The sequence below is a fragment of the Toxorhynchites rutilus genome, chromosome 3 (assembly GCF_029784135.1).
Source record: "Toxorhynchites rutilus septentrionalis strain SRP chromosome 3, ASM2978413v1, whole genome shotgun sequence".
Classification (NCBI taxonomy): domain Eukaryota; kingdom Metazoa; phylum Arthropoda; class Insecta; order Diptera; family Culicidae; genus Toxorhynchites; species Toxorhynchites rutilus.
Genome location: NC_073746.1, coordinates 160,205,762 through 160,232,758, shown reverse-complemented (window position 1 = coordinate 160,232,758; position 26,997 = coordinate 160,205,762). Strand labels below are relative to the sequence as shown.

General features: G+C 38.7%; 1 protein-coding gene and 1 long non-coding RNA gene across 9 annotated transcripts in view; one reads left to right on the top strand and one right to left on the bottom strand.

Moving 5' to 3' along the window:
* LOC129777669 (tyrosine-protein phosphatase Lar) overlaps positions 1–26,997 on the top strand; it is a 403,848-nt gene that overhangs the window by 59,275 nt on the left and 317,576 nt on the right. For all 8 annotated transcript variants that reach the window (XM_055784076.1, XM_055784077.1, XM_055784079.1 and 5 more), the window contains one exon: positions 26,655–26,691. The gene's annotated coding sequence lies outside the window, so the exon portion shown is untranslated. The remainder of the gene's footprint in view (positions 1–26,654; positions 26,692–26,997) is intronic.
* Positions 1–26,997, bottom strand: part of LOC129777670 (uncharacterized) — a 90,004-nt gene that overhangs the window by 3,997 nt on the left and 59,010 nt on the right. The window lies entirely within an intron of this gene.

Here is a 26,997-nt window from a genome sequence, read left to right as displayed (position 1 = left end):
CAATTTGCTAATCTCTAAACGGTCTAAATTCCTGAAAATTGGAAAAACTTCCTTTTTTCTCATACATTTGTTCTGTCGATTTGTGTGCTAACCCTACACTCAAACTAGCGTTGGCAGAAAACATGTCATCTTTGGCAGAAAAGATGCCATTTCCTGTGCATGAGAGTCAAATGCGCAAATAATGAGCTATTTTAAAAGCTTAAAAATGGTTTGTATGTATGCGTGCAGACATCTCTTTCTTTTTTTTCTCTTTTCATTTGGGGTTGTGCAAAAAAAAGGTCCATACGACGTCAATGGGGATCGAACCAAGGCCGGCTGGAATGCAGATACTTTACACGACCACGACCACTGCCAGCGCTATTATAAAGGAGTGTGATAATATTACACCTCATCATAAAATGAAGTTGGAAGGTGTTTTCTAAGACGATAAAGAAGAACATGAACGAGAATATATCTTTCTCTGTCTGGGCCGTGTATTTGGCAAACTATACGAAAAGCTTTCATATGCTTTCATTTAAATGTGTCTCCTGTTTCGCTCCCTCATATTGGCTCTAGCATATATATTATACAAATGATATACATATATTGGGGAGTAGAACATTTCATGTTATCAATGTAATAAATCGGGATGCCAGAACATGTGCTAAAAATTAACTTCGGGTGTACCCGTATTTCGAATGCTTAAAACTCATTTCTTAACAGATCGGAAAGATGTTTGCATCAATTGATAGGAAATATTTCTACGCGTCTATCACAATTGGTAAAGTGTTATTTTCCATGAGATGAACAATTTAATAACTGTAAAATGTCAAGCGTTATCTAAACGCACTAACTGCCTCGTTTTGATTGGCCCGATTTACGGTTTAACTAACACGGACTTCAAAATCAATGTGCCTGGGGGAATCCGCTTTGCAAATACATGCAAGTCGGGGGTATTTTTTGGAGTTGAGTACTTTTGTACTCGTTTGTCGTTGTGCAGACCGGAATATGTTTCCCTAAAACGTACTTTTAAATTGAGAAGCCTGGGAAAATCATCATTTCGGATACTAGAGGTGATGAACTTTCGCAGTTCGAGAACTACGTAAACATGAGATGTACAATCATTTCTGAGGGAAATTATAAGGATCGTTTGAAAATTCTTCCGTTCACATATTTTGATAGTCCTAGGCATCATATCAAACGTAAAAGGACGGTCATCAAATTTATTTGTAACGAAAAACATAATATATCTCAAAAATTTCGATGCATTCTAAAATAATATTCGAAGTGGTAAACAAGTGGATTGCATTATATAATTGCGTAGTTCTACGTCGAAAATATGCGGTCGTGTCCTAGATACAACCCTTTACATTTGTTTTTCAAAAACTTAGTTATGATTTTTCAAAGTCAACCAATGGTTTGAAAAATCATTTTTTCCTCTTTTTTCCAAAAATGACTTTTTCATAAATTCATAGCTTTTAAACTATGAGGAGCCGATCTGGCGTGGAGGTAACATCCATACTTCTCACGCTCAAGATCACGAGTTCAATTCTCACTCCCGACATTCTTTCAAAATGGAAGGTAAAAGTGACGAACCAACCAGAAGCGTTGAAAGTCACTATAATACAGAAAAAAAAAAAAAAAAAAGCTTTTAAACTACTGGACCGATTCACATAATCGACATATTAAATTGAATCCAATGAGCTAGTTTATATTATACTTGCGAAATAATGAGATTCTAGTTCCAGAGATTAAGTCTAGTCGCATATGAATATTGAACGAATATTTAAATCGAGTACTTCGAAAAATCATAACTCAAAAACGGAAAAGAACATATTTCTTATTATTATTATTGTGTAAAAAAAACTCAGCTTTCAAGAAAACAAAAAATATAGCGCTCTTGGTTCCGAGACCATGAAAACTTTAAAAAACAAATACAATTAATAATTACGAAAACAAAATCCATTTTTTCGCAAGTGTATTTCGTTTTCAAAGAAGACTAGCTCATTGGCTTCAAACTAGAAATTTTCTCGAAAATCAAAGAACCACTATAGTGCATTTGCATGGAATGGCTGCAATCAAGCAAAACATCAAAATGAATATGAAATCTATTATTGATACATTAATGGGCTGCAGTTAACGCACGCCTTGTTAAAGTTAAATCCAGTTGAACAAAGTCCAGTTAGCGGAAGACTAATCTACAGTTTAATATACTCGGTTGATTCGATTACTACAAATACGTTCCTCCCTATTACGAAACTGATACTTAAACTGTTTTAGTATACATTTTCTAAATTCTGCGCATAAAATAATATGTTTTAGAACAAATTTAAGTTAGAATCTTACGCCGCCCCAAAATCGCGTACTGATCCTGCTTAGTCTACATCTAGCTGATGATGCCTTGTGTTTCTGGAATCACTCAAACATAGGGGTGAATTAACATCCCCACAAAAAGGGGTCATTTTGGAACGCATAAAATTAATATGGAGTTCCTGTTATGGCCTAAGCGTGTGCGTGTAGCGTCCATCCGAGACAGGACCCGCAATCGAGCAAGCCCCGCCCACTTCCACCCGACTGATTTCTTATTAAATACAACCGGAAAACTGGAATCCGTCACAGCAGCTTGTTTCCCTTCCGGGGGACATTGATTGTGGCTTCCGGCGAACGGACCAAAGTTGGGTCATTAGGCGAGGGTGCCTAATACGATTACCATTTTGCATGCGTTTCCCTCCTTTCCGGGAAAATGAAAATCCCAATGGGGGTTGCCTGGGGTTGCCTACACACATTGTGGCGTGTCAGTTTATCGGTGATGGCGACATATTAAAATTTACTTTTAGCACGGGAGCAAGTTTGGGCGACAATGACTTCGGGACTAAAAATCATTTGATTTGACACCGCAGGGATTGTTATTGTTTCGCCTCGTCAATGTTCTACGACGCGTATGGCCTCCCAGGACGGAGGCTTATTTATCGACCACGTCAGCTCAGATTGTTTACAAATCATTTTAAAATGGCTCCGAGTGAAATACAAAAAGGGTGGAATAATGTTAACTCCAGCAGCTTGGCTGTTGTATTCAGCTCCCCTTGTTTATTCGCGCGTATTAAATGCGGAAGCAAGCTGAGCTTAATTTTACCATGTATAGAACTTGATTTCCTAGTATTCCTCATGAGGTACAAGAATTGAATGTTTTACCACATCCGATGGATGCTTTTGAATGTTAGCCCGGGTGAGCGTTGAAACTGAGACTTCGGATGTGTCATCACACGTTTTGCACGTAGAAAAGTTTCGCTGTGGCAAATGTTCTCGAGCGGAATACATACCATACATTGTTGAATAATTCTTTTCTCCATTGCTCACATAAAAAGGGACATGTGTGAATTCGTGCTGTCGGTTCACACAGCGCCAAAGCCAGTCAATGTAGTGCGATGGAACAAAGTTGTGCATAATTTATTTGATCACTGTCTTTTTTTTCGACATGATGCGGGGATCACGCCTCTCGTATTTGGCAAGATGACATGTACGTGGCGAGAGGTCGATGTTGCATAGCTGATAGCTCATAGCAGGATTTTAACCATACATTATTCATCACTGCGACTGATTCGTGACATGTTGTACCGATGTCAGCGGATTTGGAATCATATTTTTCACGATTGATTTGCTAATCAGCATGCATCGGTCTGTATGGTGTGCCACTGTCCAATCGCATATTAGAAGAGTAGTCCCTTCCCCATCACAAAAATATATGAATCCATCCCGTTCGTTGATTGAGATGCCGATGTAAACTTTGTCATTCCGAAGGAAAGGATAACCACCACCCCTGAAATATTCTAGACTCAGCGCTTTTTTCCCCACAAAAAACGCCATTAAGCACTTCAGAATTTCCCCATCCATCTTGTTTTTCTTTCTCTCTCCCTCACTTACCCTGCCTCTACCCGAACCGAATGTGAACGGCTATGTGTGACTGTGGCTGTGTGTGTGTGTGTGTGTGTGTGTGAAGGCACTCTTTCTTGACACTTTCCCTTAATATGCAGTTACGAGATGGCATGGCATTTCTTTCGGAACTATCCATCAAACGTTCGGAAACCCTCCGAGCAAAAAAGTGGTGCCCCTTGTCTCGATCTTTGCGCAACAGAGGAGAGAGAACATTATTGAATTACCCAGGCAACTTTGCCGTTATCGGTCCGTGGCAGGAATCTTAACGACTGGCAAAAATTTGGCTGAATCGAATTTAGCGCAGCTTAGATCCCCAGTTGTCTGCGGTGTTCGAGTTGGAGGATTTGTTGTGATATTGTTTTCATGCGTCATTTCAGTGGTTCCCACAGTGCGGAATTCAATTCTTGAATTCATTGAAATATCTGAAAAATGATTCGTTAAAACGCCAATGCGGTCTTTGTAGTTCATGATTGCCTCTGATGAGTAAAAAATATCCAGGATCATCCGTAATAAGTTTCCAATCGTTATGTGTGAGTTTTCGACTCACGTTATGATCCTTTGCGTGGTGTCCAGCGATTTCCTCATATTTTTCGAACAAGGATTAAAGGTGACATCTGTTGTTCATTTGAATGCTGCGAAGAGTGTTACGGTACCATGAATGAAGAAGTCGGCTGCTATCCGTCATTTCATCTTCCAACAAAACTGAGCTTTAGCTCATAACGCTAAAATCCACAGAAAAGGCTCATAGAAAATGTTTCAGAATTTTGGGAGAAAAAACTTTGGTCGCCAAACAGCCCTGACATCAATCCACTGGAATATTTTTGTGGGGTTTCGTTGAACGGAGTACCAATATAACACATTTCTACGGAATCGTCAAAAGTAATCAACAACATGGAATTGTACTAGTAAGGTTACATGGTTTCCCCCCTATTCGTTCAGAAGAGCATCAGTTTGTTCTTTTGATGTACGAATACATCTTTTAGTAAGAGTGTTAATTCAGGAAACTGGACAGATTTTTATGAAATATTGTTCACGTTAATAACTATATTTGTTGCGAACGGGTTTTGATTGAAATTTGCATCCCTGGTTTATGACTGATTTTGGCAGAGCAGAGCATTTGCAACTTCTATTACACAGTCACGCTACTGCGAGTGAGCAATCAACTGCAGCGATAGGGTTTGGTTCGCAATTCCAAATCCAATGAGGAACTCAACTGAATGCTACAAAGCGTCGGGATTCATGTCGTCGGGTGGAGATTGCTTGTGTATTTTTGCATAACACTCACTGGTCAGTACCTAAAGAGAAACGAAAACTGTGATTTATTAGCCAAGACTCATCAGTCATCTAGCTAGCGACCGGAAGGCAGCGGTAGCGAGACTTCCAAATGGTCTTTCTCGATGTCGATAGTTAGAGTAAGCACTAGTTTCCTAAAAGAGCCTTTTTCAAGGTTAGAGGCGAATGAACTGCGAGCGTTTGAAGTCTCTGGAAAAGAAACAAACGAAGTAGCATCCTCAGCAGCAACAACAATGTCTTTTTTTGTGCTCCACTTTGGTCGAAGAGTGTTTCTACAGTTTCTACAGTTTTACCAAGTAGTAAATTATCAGTTCTTTTCAGGACTACACCCAAACTAGCGTTGACAGAAAATATTTCATCTGTGGCAGAAAAAAAGCTTTTTCGTGTGCTGAATAAATAAAAGCACCTTTTTCAAAAGCTTTAAAATGTTTGCTTGATGGGAGCAGACATCTCTTTTTCTCAGACTGAACGTCAGCTTAGGATTGTACAAAAAAAATTCAAACGGTGTCATTCTCGTAAACGGTTACTGTCAAAATTTCAGCCGAATCAGACTCGTAATTTCGTTGACCGTGTGTGGAAGCGGGCGTGTCCGTATCCGTCCACCGTATTTTGCAGATTTGGCACCGTGCGACTTTTTTTGTTCCCAAACTTGAAAAAGTCGCTCGCCGGGCAGAAATTTGAGTCGAATGAAAAGTTATCGCCGCCACGGAGGCTTACTTTGCAGACCTTGGAAATTGGAGCATCGCTGGTCAAGTGTATCGAGCTAAAAGGAGACTATGCTGAGAAATGAATCGCTACTTTTTCCCAAATTTTTTTGACGTAGGACTACGTCTTTCATTTCTATACCGGGGTGTAAAATCAAAGTTTCGAAAACGAAAGCGTTACGCCGGAGACCGAGATTTTGAGTGTTAATAGCTCTTAAACAACTGAACGAAATGGTATGATAAACACTTCATTCGAAAGATAAAATGTCTACGCGTTCTATACTTGTTACTTTCTGATCCAAAAACTTGTTTCAATAGTCTTAAATTTGCTTTCAAAAAAGGCTATTGAAATCACCAATCGGTATATAAGCGAGCGCCGCTCGGAAATCCACTCAGTTCTAATTGAACAGCGATTGGAGCATGTTGTCGCTGTTGTGGTGAAGCTCTTCATTTATCATAAGCGCGGATGAACGGTGTCACCAAGAGCCTGTTTGTGCACCTTAGGCCAGAAGAGAATCCATCAGAAGGAAAGTGATGCCACAAACGGTTCCCCGGGAAGATCTCGAAGCAGCCGCTACACACACACACACACACACACGCGCGGAATTCTTTCCGTTTGGATGCCATTCAGCATCGAGAAAGATCCGGAAAAAAATCTGCCAGTTCCTCTAGGAATTTAAAAATACATTCATGTAAAACAGTTTATTTGAATGTTTTCTATCCATGTAACACTGTGACCAAATATGTTTCAATCAAGTGCTATTAATCGTGGTTAGGTGGTTATCGAGTTAGCATAAACCACTGATGGGCTTCCAGTATCGAGGAAAATGTGGAAATAACCAATCGTTACTGAAAATAATCTGCCAGTTCCTCTGGGAATTTAAAATTACATTCATGTGAAAGAGTTTATTTTAATGTTTTCTATCCATGTAACACTGTGACCAAATACATTTGGTTTTATGATTTTTCAATCAAGCGCAATTAACAGAATAGCTTCTGAAGATTATTCTTCCCCATCAGTAGGATATTTCCGTATCCAATATTGTATGCGCCCGCAATCGATTATTGCTCAGTCGCCGAAAGTTCCGAGCTCAGAGAGTTCATTCCCCTCTAATTCCAGTATCGAGGAAAATGTGGAAATATCTAATCGTTACTGAATATAATCTGCCAGTTCCTCTGGGAATTTAAAAATACATTCATGTGAAAGAGTTTATTTTAATGTTTTCTATCCATGTAACACTGTGCCCAAATACATTTGGTTTTGTGATTTTTCAATCAATCGCAATTAACAGGATAGCTTCTGAAGATTATTCTTCCCCATCAGTAGGATATTTCCGTATCCAATATTGGATGCATAAAACCTTGTGCCTACAACGTAACGCTCTCGTTTTCGAAGTTCCCCAAATATTCATTCATTCAGAATGAATTCAAATTCAATTTCAAACAAATGATCTCTAAATCAACGATAGTCCTACGTCACCCTTGCGGTTATACCATAGATATAACCCACTTCCTGTTTTTTTGTAGGCTAAGTACTTATCGGACTGCCCTTGTATGTACTAAAGTATGCAACAATCTTTAATACGTGCTTGTTTGCAAATTATTCTTATTTCGCTCGCTCATATTCATCTTATAATGCAATACCATATATATTAGGCTGTCAAAAAAGTCCTGCGGTACTTTTTTTGCATTTTCATTTGTTCATAAAATTAGTTACAATCATCTGTTTTAAGTCAAATATGCGCCGTTTTGTTCGATGACTTGTTCCCAACGAGATGCCAACTTCATAATACCTCGGTTATAGAAGCTTGCTTCCTTATTGGCAAAAAAACTCGGATAGCCAATTTTCACAGGCCTCTTTTGTGGCTAACTTCTGACTACCTAGCTCGTTCACCATGGACAAAAACAGGTGGTAGTCACTTGGTGCAAGGTCCGGACTATACGGCGGATGCAAAAGAACCTCCCATCCGAGCTCCCGGAGCTTCTGGCGCGTCACCAAAGAAGTGTGTGGCCTGGCGTTGTCCTGATGGAAGACAATGCGGTCTCTGTTTATCAAAGATGGCCTCTTCTTCATGAGTGCTACCTTCAAGCGGTCCAGTTGTTGGCAGTACAGGTCCGAATTGAGCGTTTGGCTATAGGGAAGCAGCTCATAATAGATTATTCCTTGACAATCCCACCAAACACACAGCAGAACCTTCCTGGCCGTTAATGAGGGCTTGGCCACCGTCTTCAGCGGGTTTCGACCACGACCGTTTGCGCTTCATGTTGTCGTAAGTGACCCACTTTTCATCGCCAGTCACCATCCGCTTCAGAAACGGGTCGATTTTTTTTGCGATTCAGCAGCGATTCACATGCGTCGATACGGTCAAAGATGTTTTTTTACGTCAACGTGTGTGGCACCCATACATTGAGCTTCTTTGTGAATCCAAGCTTCTTCAAATGGTTAATAACGGTTTGATGACTTATCCCCAGCTCTTGGCCGATGCTACGGCTGCTACTATGCCGGTCTTTCTCGGCTAATTCAGCGATTTTGTCGCAATTTTCGACGACAGGCCTTCCGGAGCGTGGCGCATCTTCGACGACCTCTACACCAGAACGAAAAGGTTGAAACCATCGTTGTGCGGTGGAAATGGAAACTGTATCGCGTCCATAAACTGCACAAATTTTATTGGCAGCTTGAGATGTATTTTTGCCTTTGTCATAGTAGTACTGTAAAATATGTCGGATTTTCTCTTTATTTTGCTCCATATTTGCGACACTATAACTCACGAACGACTTAACCAAACAAAACACTGTCAAACACTATATTATAGCGCGCAAAAATACCTTTCCAACAAGCTATAGTATGACTCGATACAATGAATACAACTAGAACTACGCGCTTACAACGACACCTCGCGGAAATACCGCAGGACTTTTTTGACAGCCTAATATTATACGAATGCTATACCAGTATTTGAGAGTAGCACATTTTCTGTTATTTTTGAGCTCATTCAATGTAATAAGTCGGGATGCCAAAACATGTGCTAAAAAATTAATTTTGGGTGTAGCAGAAATAAAGTTTCTCTGGTATGAGTGCTGTTCACCTTTAAAATGTCCAAGAAAAGGCAATATTCTGTGAAAAAAACCTAAATTATGAAGGGATCAATATGATGACAGTAAACTCAGCACAACGAGAAATGCAACATTTATTTGAGAATTCGTATATGTTCGTTCAAAATTGGTGATTTTTAAAACCGGACAAACCATGATCATTTTTCGGACTAATCATGATAGTAATTTCTCTTTGGAGGAAATCGTTAAAATAACATAAAAATTTGAATAATTTGAACGCCTTATGGTATTATTAGCAACTAGAGACTTGGGGCTTTTCAACATACCTAAACTCGTCTTGATTCTATGTGGTTTTCATGTAGAAAAATCGATTTGAATTTACTACCTGCACCCAACATCGGAAAAAAACAACACCATTTATCCTAATCGAGTGAAAAAAATTTAATGTGTTTTGTATACATATAAGTTTTTCTCTTTTGAATATAAAATATAAATTTTGGTTCATCCCTTGATGGTCAGAGAACACCTTTCTCACATAAAATATCCGGAATATTTCAAAATGTGATAGAAGATATTTGTTATCATCTTTGATGAATAAAATCCTTCCATGTTCGAATTTCAACAATGACAGAGTTATTAAACTTATTTCTTGTTTCGAGTTCTGTTGATTTAAACTAGCACTACTTCAAAAAGAACGTTGCGTAGGAGGATTGTGTAGCTTCCATTTGAAAGGTGAGAAAATTTAGTATAGGATATAGCGGTGACTAATATAGAAGTTAAAGCTCTGGGGAGCGTGGGGAAATTGGCAATGCAAATACATGCATGTCGAGGGCATTTTTGTTCCAACTAGTGATCCTCGATTTTTGAAATTAATCGTTCATCAGCTAATCGAATAGTTTTCAACAGTTTGTTATTCGATACGATTAATCGCCTCATAATAAATTGCCGATTCGCTCGCTTCGATTATTGATTGTGCAGTATTCGTTCGATTAATTGTCGATTTCTGTAGGAAGTATTCGATTAATCGATTAATCGAACGATTATCGGGGATCACTAGTTCCAACTGAAATGTATTTCCCCAACACAGACTTCAGAACCAAGGTGTCTGAGGAAATTGGCATTGCAAATTCATGCAGGTCAGGTGTATTTTTGTTCCGACTGAAATGTGCTTACCTTATAAAGAGATCTAAACCAAGGTGTCTGGGGAAATCGGCTTTGCAAATACATGCAAATCGGGGGCATTTTTGTTCTGACTGAAACCAAGATGTCATTATACGAAACGTGAAAGGTCTGTCATTAAATTTACTTGTAACGAAGAACGTAATCTATTGCATGAATTGACCTTACATGGCATTATACAATCTTTTTTCTCACAAAGAAAATGTATTGAAATCAATTGGATTCGGAAATTGTTTCATTCAATCAAAAAGTTTTAATCAATACACACAAATGATTGCTAAGCTAAGGTAGTTCTACGTCAACCTTGCGGTTATATCATAGATATAACCCACCCATAATTTTTTTAAGGAAACGAATGCCTAGAAGTGGTAATTCAAATTTTGTAAAAATAACTTCACTTAAGAAATCGCAGATCGGTTATGCGATTCAAAAGTTACAATTTCTCAAAAATGAGGGTTTTCCTAGCTTCCATCGTTTTGTTAAACAAATTATGAAGGCTTGTGTTCAAGTCATGACAATATTGTTGGCGTAAGGCGTGAGATTGATGTAACTAAAGACGATCGATTGCGTAAACATTCAATATTAGCACTGCTGCTTTTATGAAGCAATGCGGTTTTTTTGACATAGTGAAATATTGATTCCCGTATAAAATCGCAAAGAAAATAATAGCAAGGGAAATAACCGCAGAGAATGAATGTCACACGGAAAAAAACCGAAATGTTTTTTTTTTATTAATGTAACATACCTAAACTCCTATGAGTGTGGAAATTTCTTAAGAATTTTTTTTTTTTGAATTGCAATTAATGATATCGCTCGCTGAAGCTTGGTCTGACCTTACTAAAGGATAATCTCTTATGTTTCAAACTAACTGGGCAATCAGTGAAACACAGGATGACCTCGTTATAAATATAATCAGAATAAATTTAATTGCGAAGAAATTATTTATTAAGAAAAATTGACCTTTTGCCGTGTGGCAAAAGCAGGCTTTTTGAGACATTACGATTTTTTCTCTGCGATTATTTCCGTTCCGCTTATTTTCTCGTGATGAAACATTCCGTGTTGTTCTCAGTGTCCATCTCCAATGGGACAATTCGTGGTTTCGATAGGATAGTTGCTTTGTTTAAAATTGTTATTGATACGTCGTTTTTCACTAGAACATTCGTTCAGATCGATAGCAAAACAGAAACGGGATTGGTCAGGGAGAGCACGGTGTTTCGGGTGGCAGGGAGAACATGTTTTAAACACTGCATAATCATAACTAAGTGGATTTCCGAGCTTACACTCGCTTATATACATATTTTTGTGCTTTCGGTGATCTGTTTTCAAAGAAATTTTGAAACTATTGAAACAATTTTTTGGGACAATGAGTAAGAAACACATAACTTTTAGGTATTTTATCTCACGAATTAAGTGACTATCATACCACTCCGTTCAGCCGGCAAAGAGATATTAACGGTCGAAGCCTTGCACCTCCAACGTAACGCTCTCATTTTTGAAGCCTTGAACTTACACCCCAACACAGAAATTACGTCAATAAAATATCGCACCTACAAGACTCTTTCTTCGACATCACACGACACAAAAACATGTTCAGCACTATGAAAAATGTTTATCACTATTTTATAGTGCTAAAATATCTTTGGAAAATTTACATAACTGAATTGCTGGTTTGTCTTTAGTACTTTTTTTATACATTTTTCCATATAGGCATAGATCTCTATATTGAAATAAAATACGGATAAATTGTGTTAATTTTCTTGATTTTATATTTAGTAGAAGGATACATTTTTGTTTTTTTTATCGAATATTGTTTCCCTTTCAGCTGACTAGGAGGAAGTCCAATTCTCGATCATTTTTTGCGGCAGCATTGCATCTATTTGTGAAACCACATTTAAGTTTGAGAGAGCTCGTGAATGCAATATCTTTCACGAGATCTTCCGTCATGTTTTAATTGATGTTTGATCATAAGAAAAGTCGATGCACAACTAGTGCCAAAAGATCTCAATTTTCTTCAAAAATTTCAATTTCTCTCACGTTTTTTTCTCTCTCCGAAGGAAAACGAAAGCGGAACTAGAATATAAGTTTCAAAAATACTGTTACGGTAGGTTACGAAACTAATGTATTTATCCCTTCGGATGTATTGCCGCGATAAAGTAAAAGTTTATCAATCGGATAGAAGGTATATGCTACTGGGACACAACGGAGGAAACATCATTAAACGTTGACATCGGCGTTTCTGAGGAACAGGTATAGATGGGGCAGAAGATCAGAATCACGGCTATTAAGGATATCCCGGACGGGGATATCCGATTGTCTGCCTTGTGCCCTCAATGCTCTGGTGAGCTGAGAGCAGGCAGCATGGAACCGGATACACGACCAGACAACATGCTCGATGTCGTGGTACATCGCCACAATCGCAAAGATTGTTTACTGCGAGCCCAATGCAATAAAGATGCGCGATTAGGTTGTAGTGATTGGACATAAGCCGAGATATCACGCGAATGAAATCACGACCTACATTCGATCCTTTGAACCATGCTCTCGTCGAGACCTTAGGGATAATCGTGTGTAACCAACGACCAAACTCATCTTCACTTTACATGCGCTGCCAACTTACGAGCGTGTGCTGGCGAGGAATGTGGAAAAATTAATTATAAGCAATTTGCCTTTCAAAAAGTGTGCCTTCTGAAGATGGACTCAATAGATGTCTTATTCTTGTTAGGAAATAAGATGAGCGTTTATCAACTTTCATTGAGCGGATTGCCTCTATTGAGCTGAGACTGTCTGAAAAAGTAAAATAATGTTCGATGGGCAATGTTTCAATGATCCCTAGTGCGTAGTATATCGCACCCAGTTCAGCGACATACACGGAACACGGATCTTTGAGTTTGAAAGAGGCACTGGAATTTTCATTGAAGATGCCGATGTCAGTGGACCCGTTTATGTATGAACCGTCAGTAAAAAACATTTTATCAGATCTAACTTTCCCATATTCTGCCGAAAATATCGGCGGAATAGAATCGGAGTGTAGGTGATCTGGGATTCCATGGATTTTTTGTCGCATGGACAGATCAAAAATGACAGAGGAATTGCAGAAGTATGGGAAGCAAACTTGGTTGGAGATGCCTGGTGAAGGGTGTACGTCGTGGGTAAGGTACTCATGGTATAAAGACATAAAACTTGACTGAGGAGTCAGTTGGAGTAGATTTTCGAAGTTATCAATCACCAATGGATTCATGATCTTGCAACGGATGAGAAATCTGTGAGCATTTGCTACAGAATTCTCCGTAGAGAATTCGATACCCAGCTTGAGAGCCAACGTGAACAGGTTGTTCAGGGTATCTTGCGAGGATTTTTGCAGAACGGCGGGATTAGTACCCGTGATGGATATAACTCCATCGTCTGCAAGTTGTCTCAGCGTGCAGTTTCTAGTTAGACAATCATCCATATCATTGACGTAAAAACTGTAAAAGAGGGGGCTTAGGCAGGAGCCTTGCGGTAGGCCCATAAAACTGTAACGAGAAGATTTCAGGCTGCCATGAGAAAAAATCATGTGCTTTACTGACAGTAAATTGTACAGGAAATTATTCAGAACTGGTGAAAGTCCACGATTATGAAGCTTCTCTGAGAGAATTTCCATGGAAACTGAATCAAATGCCACTTTGATATCGAGAAAAATGGATGCCATTTGTTCTTTGCGAGCAAATGCGATTTGGATTTCAGAAGATAGCAGCGCGAGACAATCATTCGTCCCTTTACCTCGGCGGAAGCCAAACTGCGTATTTGACAGCAAATTGTTCGTTTCAAGACACTTGTCCAAACGAAGTAGAATAATTTTCTCTAACAATTTACGAATACAGGATAACATTGGAATCGGCCTATACGAATTATGATCGCAAGCCCCAAGTTGGGTTTTCGTATGGCTATCACTCTCACTTGTCTCCAGTCATGCGGGATAATATTCAGCTCCAGAAACTTGTTTTTTTTGCAATGTCAATTTTATTCATTGTATAAAAGTTGTCATTATATGTTTACATCTAAATAAAATTCTAAGGCTGCAGTATCTATCAGCCCTCCTGTTTAATTTATGAATTCCACATAATTCATGAAGGTTTTATAGTTCAGTTCAGCAAACGCTGTTTTGCCAAGTCGGGAAGATTCTTCAACAAGTTGAATTTAATCTTGTCCAGTTTTCCTGAATTTTTTAAAAGCGGATGATTTTTCAAGGCAGACCTTTGAACACTCCTTGTCCCACCAAACTGATGGAGGACGACGTCGGAAAGTGGTGACAGGTACACGTTTCTTTTGAGCTTGAAGGGCGCTTCCATAGATCAAACCTGATATAGAGTCAATATCCCTTCGGATATTATTTTATAATGCATTAACACTGTAGGGCTCCTTTTCTCCCTGTCCCCACCGGATTCGATGCGAACACTATGTTAGCAGTTCTGCTGTCCGGTAATCTTGCAACATGTCTCACCCATCGCACTCGTCCAGCCTTGGCAAATTACGATTCGAGGCCGTCTTTCACGAATTAAAAGAGCTTCATTAAAAAAAAATTGCTGTACCTAGGTACAGACTCTTCCACTTTTTTGACAGAAGATTTTTTTAAAAACTCCAGGGATTTCCAGTTTTTCAAAACTTTTTTTATGAATACGTTTTGTTTCATCCCTTTCCTTCCCCCTCCGTAGCTTTTTCAGCATTAACAGAGCTGGATATGTTTATCTTGTCGAGTTGAATTATAAAATAAAGGGTGTGTCACATCAAATTGCATCACGGAAAAAACGCTGTAGAAATTTAATTTTTAGGAATTATATCTTCAGCTTTCGATCACGTTGGCCATGCTTCACTGTAAATTTTTCGTAAATTTGGAAAAATGTCGTCGAACGAAAAAGAGCGTCGTGAATTAATCCTGCGCACTCATTTCGAGAATCCGGAGTTGTCACATCGGGACATCGATAAGATGCTGGGAATCGTCCAATCCACGGTCAGCAGAGTACTAAAACGATACTTCAAGAACCTAACCATCGACCGGAAGGTGAAGAACGGCAAAAATGGATGCTCCGTCAGTGAAAAAGATCACAAGCGCGTAATTAAGCAGTTTAGACATGATTCGAGAAGTTCGGTCCGGGATGTCGCCAATAAGCTGAATTTGTCAAGTTCATTCGTCCAGCGGACCAAGCAGCGGGAGGGCCTGCGTACATACAAGGTTCAGAAGGCTCCTAACCGCGACGAAAGGCAGAACATGGTGGGGAAGACGCGAGCCCGGAAGCTGTACACCGAAATGCTGACGAAGCCGCATTGCCTGGTAATGGACGACGAAACCTACGTCAAAGCGGACTTTCGTCAGCTGCCGGGCCTGTTGTTCTTCTCCGCAGAGGACAAATTCAGCGTTCCGGAGGAGATTCGCAAGCAGAAACTATCCAAGTTTGCCAAAAAGTACATGGTGTGGCAAGCGATCTGCTCTTGCGGAAAGTGGAGCGCCCCCCTTCGTGATGACCGGCACGGTAAACGGGCAGGATTACCTTAAGGAGTGCCTACAGAAGCGCTTACTACCACTATTGAAGCAGCACGAGGGCCCGACCATCTTCTGGCCGGATCTCGCTTCGTGCCACTATTCAAAGGACGTGTTGGAGTGGTACGAAGCCAACGGGGTCACCTTCGTGCCAAAGGAAATGAACCCGCCCAACGCGCCGGAGCTTCGCCCAATAAAGAAATATTGGGCGATTATGAAGCAAGCCCTCCAGAAGAACCCAAAAGTTGTCAAATGTGTTCAGGAGGCGGACTTCAAGAGAAAATGGATTTCTGTTAAAAAAAACTACAACCTGACGTTGTACAGAACCTTATGGACGGGGTAAAGAGGAAGGTGCGAGCATACGGGCTTGGGCTCGAAGTATGAATAAAAAAAAATGCCAAAAGTTGTTTAATAGTTTTCATTTTACTGTCTAAAATTTTCAAAAGGATCGGTCTACTGGGCGAATTTTTACAGCGTTTTTTTCCGTGATGCAATTTGATGTGACACACCCTTTATTGTCTTTTGGGGGTAAGTTGGACCGTTTAGCGGAATAGTTTCTATGAGATTTCCATTATTGTTACTGATAGTAAAAATAGTCCGATGTTTCGGGTTGCAAACAGCAGAGCAGAGAGATTGGATATCCATTTCTCATGGTTGTTGTGTCAATTCAGGGTCCTGAGATTTGAACTCATGATTTCACTAGCAAACGGACATGCAACGGACGAAAACCCTCTTGCTAATTGTCAATTTGTTAAATTTTATTTGGTTACTTTAAGTCGGCTACTCACCATTATAAATGAAGTGTCAAATTGATTTATGCAAACATAATTCTATAGACAACCCACCGTTGTGTCAACCACACCCTATACCCACGCAGCAGAAGGAATCTATCGTTTAGTTTGAGAGGGACGAAGCATTTCACAAAAGGAATTTTCCTCCAGTTGTCGATTCAAACATTCATGCATATTCAAGCAAGTTTTCGTTCGTGCATTCTGAAACCGAACCTCCCGCTTTTTCTCTCTCGGGGACACCCTGGACTCGGAGGACATACGACCATTCGTCGTTATCAAACACACAGGAGCGTCTCCTCGTGCTGCTGCTGCTGCTGTGACAGCGAACCCAATCAAAACTTATGTCGCCAACCGTCGGACGCAGGAATACAAGAAAGCGGTTATCCGAGAAAAGGATGCATACCTACTCTCTTTCTTGCCGACAGCCGTGGTGCGGTGGTGAAAAAAAGAGATATTGGTGGCTCCCTGTGGCACATATCTCCTTGCAAGCAGAGAAGCCGGCTCAGAAGCTGTGCCTTCCGCTCGTTTCTCTTCCCGATATGCAGCTGAAATATTTATTAGCTCTATCTTAGAAATTATAATTTATGTTTGCGATGTGATTATGTTCGCTCATTTCTTTTGGGACAGGGGCCAATTCGATGTACGGTTTCAGCATCACCACTAAACTACGTGCACACCGAGCGCCACCGAGAGCGGTCACATCACAATGGAACTGGAAAAGACATGAACTACGAGGAGACATACCCATTCCAGTAAAGAAGAAGGCACCCCTCTGCAGAAGGAGCGTTTATCTCATTGCATGGTTCTGGATGGGTCTGATGAATAACACTCAAATTCTATTGTTTTTTGAAGAACTATTTTTTAGCCCAGTTTGGGGCTTTTTGGAAGAAAGCGTATTAATTTTAGTTCAATATACTTTCTGATGTGGTTCTCTTACTGTAGAGTAAGAGTTGTTCGCAAACCGTCCATGTCCGGCTCGAACTAAATGATATTAAGCCCACCGTAATCGACAAAGGACGCGATGAATTTCTCGAACCGAACTATATCATTAAAAATTGCACAATTTCCAGGCAATGTTCAGGTATCAGTCTACTCATGATGAAATGGCATATAAAACTGAACACATTGACAACTGTCAAAACAGCACACATATCAATAAGTGTTACCAACTTAAAATTCTACACTTCTATAAGAACACATTAATTAGGATGGACCCAGGAACATTTCGATACATCTCAACAGAAATAGTATTATCGCCGTAAGACACAGAGACCGTTTCCATTGCATCTCACGAACTTTCCAGCTGTATGGAACCGACACAATTCCTTGATTACAAAAGGCACCGATTATGGGTCCTTTATCGCCGGGTGAACTCGATTAAAACTAAATAATTAGTTTTGCATGAAACATATTGGTTGTGCCTGGAAACAAAGGCAGCCGGAGTAAACTTGTTCCACTCGCTCCAGCCGTTGGCGACATAACGCTACATGACCCATGTTGCATCATCTGGCTTATGTTTGACCTGGTTCGACGGGGTGTTTTTTCGTTCTACCGAGCGATTTGGTCTGATAACCAAAGGCAGGCAGGCAATGAGCGTCCGTCCCGTAGCTAACGTCGCCAAGCAATATCCTAATCCAATAAACGTTTGGCGTTACCCTGGGTGGGCTTTAATCATGCATTTCACCACAACTCATGAACTTGGATCGTCTGGGTAGTGGACATGCGGTCCCCGTACAGTTTTAAATATTCAGAAGGACCCAGCGAGCATTATTGCACGAACTATTTTAACCTAAACACCCCTTCCTTTTCCCGTGCCTTCTACCCGAAAGGTAGCGAATTTATTGAGACAGGTCATGAATACAGTATAAATTTGGAGTGTAAATTACTCCGAAATGGGCTAACGGCGGATAAAGCAAATAACAATGTTCGTTTATCGCTCCGCGAAGCGCTCGCCGCATCGTGGCGCACATTACCCAACAGCGACAGGTAAATAAAAATGCATTCAAACGACATAATTAGAAGGATATGTCTGGGGTGCTTTTGTTGTTGCTGCCATTTGAAACGAGCTTGTTTGATGTTCTTTCGCTATCCATTCCCTTTTGTGGGAGCCTCCTACAAAGCATCGTATGACGCGCTTCACGAGGACTCGCTTCGGTCGTCTGCTGAACCGAGAACCCGAACCAGAACGGTCCGATCCCACTGCAAAGTCCATGCTGTGATGCTTTGCATGCATGTCCTTTCACACCTCCTGCCGGATAAGTGTGAAATTTGACAAAACAAGCCATTGTTGACTGAACGATGAGTGATGAAAAGCAAGCACTTGGTAATGGTAATAATGATGTCCTCGTCCACCCTAGGATTCCCGGGGGCAGATACGACGCGTACCGGGGCGAACCCGACATAGGTAAGGGTCAAGGCTTAGCATTGGCGCTTCAATTCGGTGCAGCAAATAAAAACATGCTGGAGTGAAGTTGATATCGATCTTTGGCGTGCACTGAAATGAGGTTAATTCCTATAATGTTAAAGGTCGTCCCCGTTGCATGAGTTTAATTGATTAATTATTATTTGATTATCGTGCGATAATTTTGGTCGCTACAATAAAAGGGGTGGCAAAGTGCAATTAACAATTTCGACAATCATTCCTGATCGCTATCTGCATGCATTCATCGGAGCATGGGTTCGCGTTCACCGATTGTTTGTACCCTTTACTATATGAAACTCAATTTAGAAAACTTACAGTATGTGAGATAACCTTGTAGGCTAGATGCATCATATCATATGGAACGGGAAGCTCTCAGTTTTCGGCACAATTTTGATGTTATTTTCCGCATACTCCTAAGCATCTTTTACGTAACGACACGCACAAAACAGTATATGACCCATTCCAGCGTGACGTGACAACGTTTTGACTCTCTGAAAACGGGTTTTTTCCTCATTTTCATGTATAAATCACATGATTTTCAAATAGTTAACGATGTTAAAGTAAAATTGATAAATTTTCTTAAAGGAATCGTTAGTTGTGACGTGACCTGTCTTTTTGCGGTTTCCGACATTCGAAAATTAATGTTGTATTTTCAGTTCCGTTTCAAAACATACAAATAAACGTTGTTCCAAGATTTGCCAACAAAAGATGAACGTGGATTTCTGTATATTCAGATTTCAAAAAAAAAAAAAATCGCCAAAATTTGGCAAAAATCGGCATGCATTTTGTGACGTGACAACGCGCCGTGTTGTAGTAAGCTATATACTATTTTTTAGGTTTTTTAATACGCTGAATCTCCCTTTCTTCTTTCTTCTCCTTCCAAAAGTACATCATACAGGGGAAGGTGGCCCTAATCCGATAGGTTGTTCTGAACATATATTGATAATATGACTTTTTCTGGCTCTCTTAAATCTAGCGTTTCAGCACCATTTTGCGTTATCATTGCTTCAAAAAAAAATTATGAGAGGTTATGTCCAAGACACGACGATGTTGTGTTTTTTTGATCAAGTCGCTGGTTAATAAATTAGTATACTATTTTACACATACAAACTTATCTCCGCTTTGCGCTCTTCTCAACAGAAGCCCTCTCTATTGATAATTCCGGTCTCGATTAGTTTAGTTATCATCCATGGTGGAGATAGTTTTGCTACAGTCATTCGAAACCATATCACTTACAAATTTCTTGAACAATTATTTTATTGGTGAGCCGATGATAGCCTAGTTTGATGACTCCCCACACAATTGAGTAGTTCAGAACCTTAATGGTCAGAGACATCAACGAGTAAGTAATTTGGTCACGTCCATAGCACAATCCGAAACGAAGACCTGTGGTGACGCAAAACAAGGAAGAACAAGCGTTGTTCAATTCATTACTTCGCATCTTGAACGATACTGAAAGTTTGCCTCAGAGAGATCCAATATTCGTTCGTTCATTCTTCTTCTTTTCTTTATTCACGGTGACCTGAAATCATTCCCCTTCGTTGATTACGGATAAGTTGCTCGTTATTGATGGCATGGGTAGGGAAGCGGAAAGCGGAAAGGAAATGCTTCTAGTTTTCATCAATTTAAACCATTTACACATCAGGGGATTGCAATATATAGAATAAAAAACATATCTTAGGGAATTTCCGATTCGTTTGGTATATAAATCGTCCAAGTCCGTTCGCGGCAAAAATAGTTATTAACGTTACTTTATTTCATAAAAACGTGAACTGTTATCTGATGGCACCCTTAATGAAAGACGTAGTTCTACGTCAACAGAAGAAATATTTTCGACCTATATGGGAAATGAATTCAATGTTCTTTTAGATTGCGAAACATTACAAAACAAGGAAATTTCATTTGATTACGGTATGTCCATCAAAAAATTGATTCTACCTGTTACTTTTAGAACACCGTGTGCCGTTATTTGAGAAAAAACCGAGCCCCAGGTCCTAAACCGAGCCCCAGTTATTACATCGTACTTGAACACGTTCACTCTGGCGCAACGGCACGCACAAGTCTGGTTCATCGAGTGAGGACCACTACAGGGGAACGCATTTGATTTCGATATCACAAACTTTTTATGAACTCTTTGTATGCATCCGTGTGCATGTGCGCGTACCTTTGCAAGGTCGTTTATGTTTGCGTGTTGAAGATGACTATAAGATGACGTTGGCTTTGACCGTTGACGTTTGCATGTGCATTTGTATGTGCTTTTTCTTTGTCTAACTCCACACGCGTCACTCTAAAGCTAAGTTCTTTCCACTCAAACATTATCTCCCTCTCGCCTAAATCCTATCTTTCACTATCAAAGTTTATTATTTTTTAGTCTTCCTCGCACCCCCATGGATATATGCCAACACTATCATTCACGATCGTATTGTGGGATTTCATTCCATTTTCGGTCTTTTAGATCCGTTTTTAACGATCTATCCTCGATTCCAAAATGGCCTCGGAATTCGATATTCGACTTTCGCTGGTAAGATACCCGTACTCATTGCCCATATCGTATCGGTATCGGTATCGGTTTTCCATATTTTTTGGCATTCAATACTATCATCAGCAAACCGGAAGTCGAAATTAGATTATATCCTACGTTCATATATTATTATTTATATATTTACTGTAACATCGTTTAATATTGTGCGTAATCGTAAAATTGTGCTTTATACATGAAAACGCAAAAAAGTGTTTGCAGTGAGCCAAAATATTGTTACGTCACGCTGGAATGGATCGTATACTTTTCGTGACGTGACAACAACTTCTGAAAACAGTTGATACTCCTCTATTCGTGTCTATTTATTGTTTTAACCAAATTGTGTGGGTTGTTGACCCTTATCGTTTACTAAGAGAAACCCAAGTATGAACATGTTTAAATTTATGTTGATCTGATAAACTAAAAAAAATGTTCCATTTTTGTGACGTGACAAAAAGCTTTATGATACCTGTTTTTTTAAATGCTTGTTTCTCATAAATTACAAAATGAAACCTAGGTCTACCCACGACTCTTCAAACAAGTATTTATTCACCCATTTAATGGTATAGAGACATTGAAGTTTGGTTAAACAAGAGCAAAAATATCTCAAGAAACATACAAATAGTGAAAATCTAAAATATTTTAAATATAATTATGTAGTTTTGACGTGGGACTACGTCGAACCGGAGTATATGGGGGTGAAATGAAAACCTAAACACAGAACATGCAGGAAAAAATGAAAGATTCCGAATGCTTATAACTCGAACATTTCCTTACAGATCGGAAAGATGTTTGCATCAATTGATAGAAAATATTTCTACGCGTCTATCGAAATTAATAAAATGTTATTTTTCATGAGATGAACAATTAAATAACTGTAAAATGTCAAGCGTTATCTAAACGCCCTAACTGCCAAGTTTTGATTGGCCCGATTCACGGTTCCCCCAACACAGACTTCAAAATCAATGTACCTGTGGGAATCCGCGTTACAAATATACATGCAAGTAGGGGGTATTTTTGTTCACACCAAAATGTGCTTCCCTAACACGGACTTTAAAATCAATATGCCTGTGGGAATTCACTTTGCAAATACAGTAGAACCCCGAAAAAAGACACTTTAGCATGAAAGCTATGTTTTATCAATACAGCAATTGTTGAACTATCCATCAGCAAGGCCGTTCACATCAGTGATCAGATAATGTGAAAGCCTAGTGTATTTCTGATTCCGCTTAAATTTTTTAGAGCATTGAACATGGCATAGCATTTCCTCATATGCGAGATAAATGCTTTTGAGATGAAAATTTCGAGCCGGAAAAATACACAAAAGAAATTAAATTGGACAATTCTACAAATAGATCAGATTTCGATTTGTTTAATGTTTGTCTACGAATACAATGAAATAATCGATTTTAGGAAAATAAAAAGTTGCAGACGGTGAAAAAAATGTTTTGTTCTTCGAACTCTTGAAACATTTTGAACGTGTTCACAAAAACACTACAACAAAAAATCGGTTTTGGCACTTTTTTGAAATCGATGCAAAAAAATTTCTCCAAAGTAACAAATTAGTCTTGTACAGTATTCATTGGAGTTTTCAAAACTGCCTTTGGATTTGCGGTGCGATCAATATTTATTGAATTATTCATCACCAAACACGAAGAGGAAATTATTCATTCAAACAGGAATATCTCTGCATCCTACAGGAGCGTTATAGGGATCAAAAGAAAGCTGTTTAATGAGGTTAAATGTATTCGCTATTGATGTAGTTGGCAAAAAATTATGTTAATCCACAAAATATTCAGAAAAACAGAAAGACATCGATTTTTTATTTCTTCTTTTTAGTAACTTTTTCATATTTTCATTTCCAAACTATTGATAAACATAAAAAAAAAAGAAAACGTAAATTTTTTTCACTATAGCTCCTATATCTCTCAAAAGACAGAGGAACATGTTTCAATACAAACTAGTGCAGTACTGGATCTCCAACTCCAAATACAATCTAAAATTTCAATATTTAAAAATACGAAAAAAAACATTTTCGCTGATTTTTTATGGTTTTCGATACACTATAGTAAGATACACTTTTAGTATTTTTTTTTACAAATTTTATCTCGAAACTATTGAGAATGGCGCGAATATGGTCTGTGTTGATGCAGAGAAGACCATGTCGCAAAATTAAAAATTTCGAGTTATTGATTACATTATGTTTAGCATTTTGTATGTTACATACCACATTTATCAGATTCGGAAAATCGCGCTGCAGCAGGAGTAACGTATCCAAATTGTTTTGAATGCTCAACGAAAACCACTTACAACACCGAACTTCCAGAGGCGTCTCGTCCGCTTGTTCAAACTATTCATAGGACAGGTAGACAATCTCAGAATAAAATATATATTATTTCACATTTGTAACATAGATGAGGAACTATCGAAGGTATTTTTTGTGATTTCCATATTATCCCGAATATCCTTATTTTATTTTCTATCTTGGTGGAACTTAAACCCACCGTGAAGAGGTGCGACAAGGCAAACACAGTCAACTACGTATGAAACGATCACTACTACTAATGCGCCGCCTTGCGTTAAAATGACGTTTTAGGTTCAATATTTCTGCTGAACGAACCGATGAAAACGATGGAAAATACACACCACCAGGGTTGCCAATAATATTTTTCAAAAAACTGGAAGATTGCTCTTGAAAAAACTGGAAGAAAACTGGATGCTGTAAAATCGTTTAATTTCAAGAAGTTCGGCTTTGATTTATCCAAAATGATTGTTTTGATTGCTTGATTGCTTGAGATATATAATTTCCTACGAAGCTTCTTGTAGTATTTATATGCAGTTCATAAAATAGCGAAATAAACATTGATTACCCATTTGAGCAGATCAAAATAACGTTTCCCACCGTTCGAACATCACTGTGAAACAATGTTTGAGAATCTTTTCTTCTAGCACCTCTAGGAAATACGGTTTTATTTGGATAAAACTTGAAAAATATCGTATTCATTGCTCGACAATAAAAAAAATCGCCTCCTGCGAATAATGGATCTATATGGTAGAATGTCCGAAAAAGCATTCGAAACTATTGAGAAACAGAGTAGAAGGTCAAAAGCCCTAAGAAGGACGGTTGTAATTCCATGGCTATTACGTAAAGAAATATAACTCTCCGCCGTCGCGATTGAAGTTCGATTCAGAGTACGCGCGATTGATAACGGAACATATCGCCGGAAATATTGGTATTAGAGGAGTTCTCACAGTTACCTTCTCAGGTCAGGTGGCCGAGTGGTTAGCGTCCCACATTATCATGCCGGGGGTTCGGGCTCGATTCCCGTTCTGGTCGGGGGAATTTTTCGTCAAAGAAATTTTCCTCCGACTTGCACTGTGGTCACGCGTAATCTAGAGCTTGCCACTCAGAATGCATTCAAGACGTGTTATTTGGCATAGAAATCTGCATTCTAGAATAATATTCGAAGTAATAAAAAGGTGAATTGCATAATATAATTGCGTAGTTTTACGTCGAAAATATGCGGTCGTGTCCTAGATACATACAATACATTTTTTTTTTCAAATCAGACTAGCTCATTGACTTCAATTCAATATGTCGATTATCTGGACCGATTCAGTGGTTTAAAAGTTATGGTATTATTAATCAGTTAACTTTGAAAAATCATAATTCAAAAACGAAAAAGACCACATCTCTGATTTTTGGATGTGTTATGTAAAAATCCTCAGCTCTCAAAAAACCATATAAAAAATAAGCGCCCCTGGTCCCGGAACCATGTAAACTATAAAAACAAATACAATTAATAATTACGAAAAAGAAATTCAATTTTTTTACAGATGCAAATTTTTTTTCAATAAATTTTAATTGGTTTTAGTTTGCTATGTCGATCGTGTGAACCGGTTTTGTTATTGAAAAGTTATGATTATTTGAAAAAAAATCATTGTTGGAAAAAAGGAGAAAAATTTGAGTTTTCGAACCACCCTAAAATGGAAATGGGCACCCTAATGAAAATATAAAATATGTTTTGCGAAAAGGAACAAAACTACATATTTTCACGAAAATCTAAGAATCATATCGGTTTGACATGGAGTGGCTGAACACAGATATTAAGAGACGTTTATAGCAAAATATTCGAGTACTAATATTTCTATTCATCATACGACAAATGTTTCATATGTAATTTTTGATATGATAAAACTGAATTGATCGTTTCCATCTACAGCTGGTATGAAAATTGTTCACCTGATATAAAAACAAGAAAATAAGCAGATTGAATGCACTATGAGGCAAACAGCGCTGTCCCTAGCAAACCAGTGATGCTTGAGAATAATTCCGGATTTTATCAAACTCTCCCTGTGTTTTGAATTGAATCTAGCAGCACAACACTCCTACAGGTTTCTGTGCTAGAGGCCACTGTCGCTATAAAAACTCATGACATGTGATAACGGCAGCTCATGTGCTTATGGTACCAAATGAAAAGAGTTTGTTGGTCTTTTCGGTTCTCAATCTCACTCGATTTCGAACATTATGGCAAGTTGCTCTACCATGAACCTTACCAGTTCACAACATTCATCTTCTTCATGTATATATTTTTATGGGTACCCAGCATCCCAATCTGTGACTGAAATTGCTTAGAATTTCCATACCCATATGAACCAAGATGACAAGTGAATCACGAACATGGTATGTATCGTGGCTGATACGAGTTCAACATAAAAGGAATCTGTATTTCTTGCATGAAATTGAAGTTTTTCTAAACATATTTCTAACGCCACCTAGCGTAAACCGATGGTACTTCTACAACGCTAGATTACTTTGGCCATCTATTGGAAAATAATGCATTCTTTTCTACGACACCTTATACAAAGGATGTAGAAACTGATGGTGTCCTTGCTGTAGGACACCTGTAGCAAGGACAAATACGCGTTTATAGCATGTTAAACATAGGGTCCACAGTTTTGCAAAGCTTTCATCGAAACGAGTGAGTTGCACCGCTTTTATGCTACTTGGAGCAACATGGTTTTCCCCATGTATGTTCCAATATTTGATGTGTATTGATGATGAAACGAAACGAAGTAGCATCACTTTGTATTATTGCGTGTTGCTTACTGCGTTGATCGTTCCACCTAGCAGTGTGTGCAGTTTGCACGTAAAGCTTTTGTCACAAAATGTTTGCTTTTAACACACATGTTTCATAACTATTCTAATATGTATGTGTTACAAATAATAATGAATGATTTTTCTTTTTGTTTCTTTCGTTTCCAGATAACTTAACGAAGCTGAATTTGTCGATTGGAATAAGGTGAGTTAATATTTACGGTTAATATTTATTTCTCAAAATAGAAGTTTCAACTCAGTCGGTTGAAACGTGATTCGATTTGAAAATCGTACGGCGACATCGTCTGAAATGTATAGAGAAATGTTCATTTCTTACATTTCGGTTTTCTTTCATATAAAAGTGAGTAAGTTCAACGGTTGGCTGTATTAAAAAGATAATATAGTGAGCATTATTTCTAAAAAATATATGAATGTACTATAAACTCTTTCGAAACAACATTTTCGGCATATGTTTACCTTTTTAATTTTCAAAGAGTAAAGAGTTCAAAGT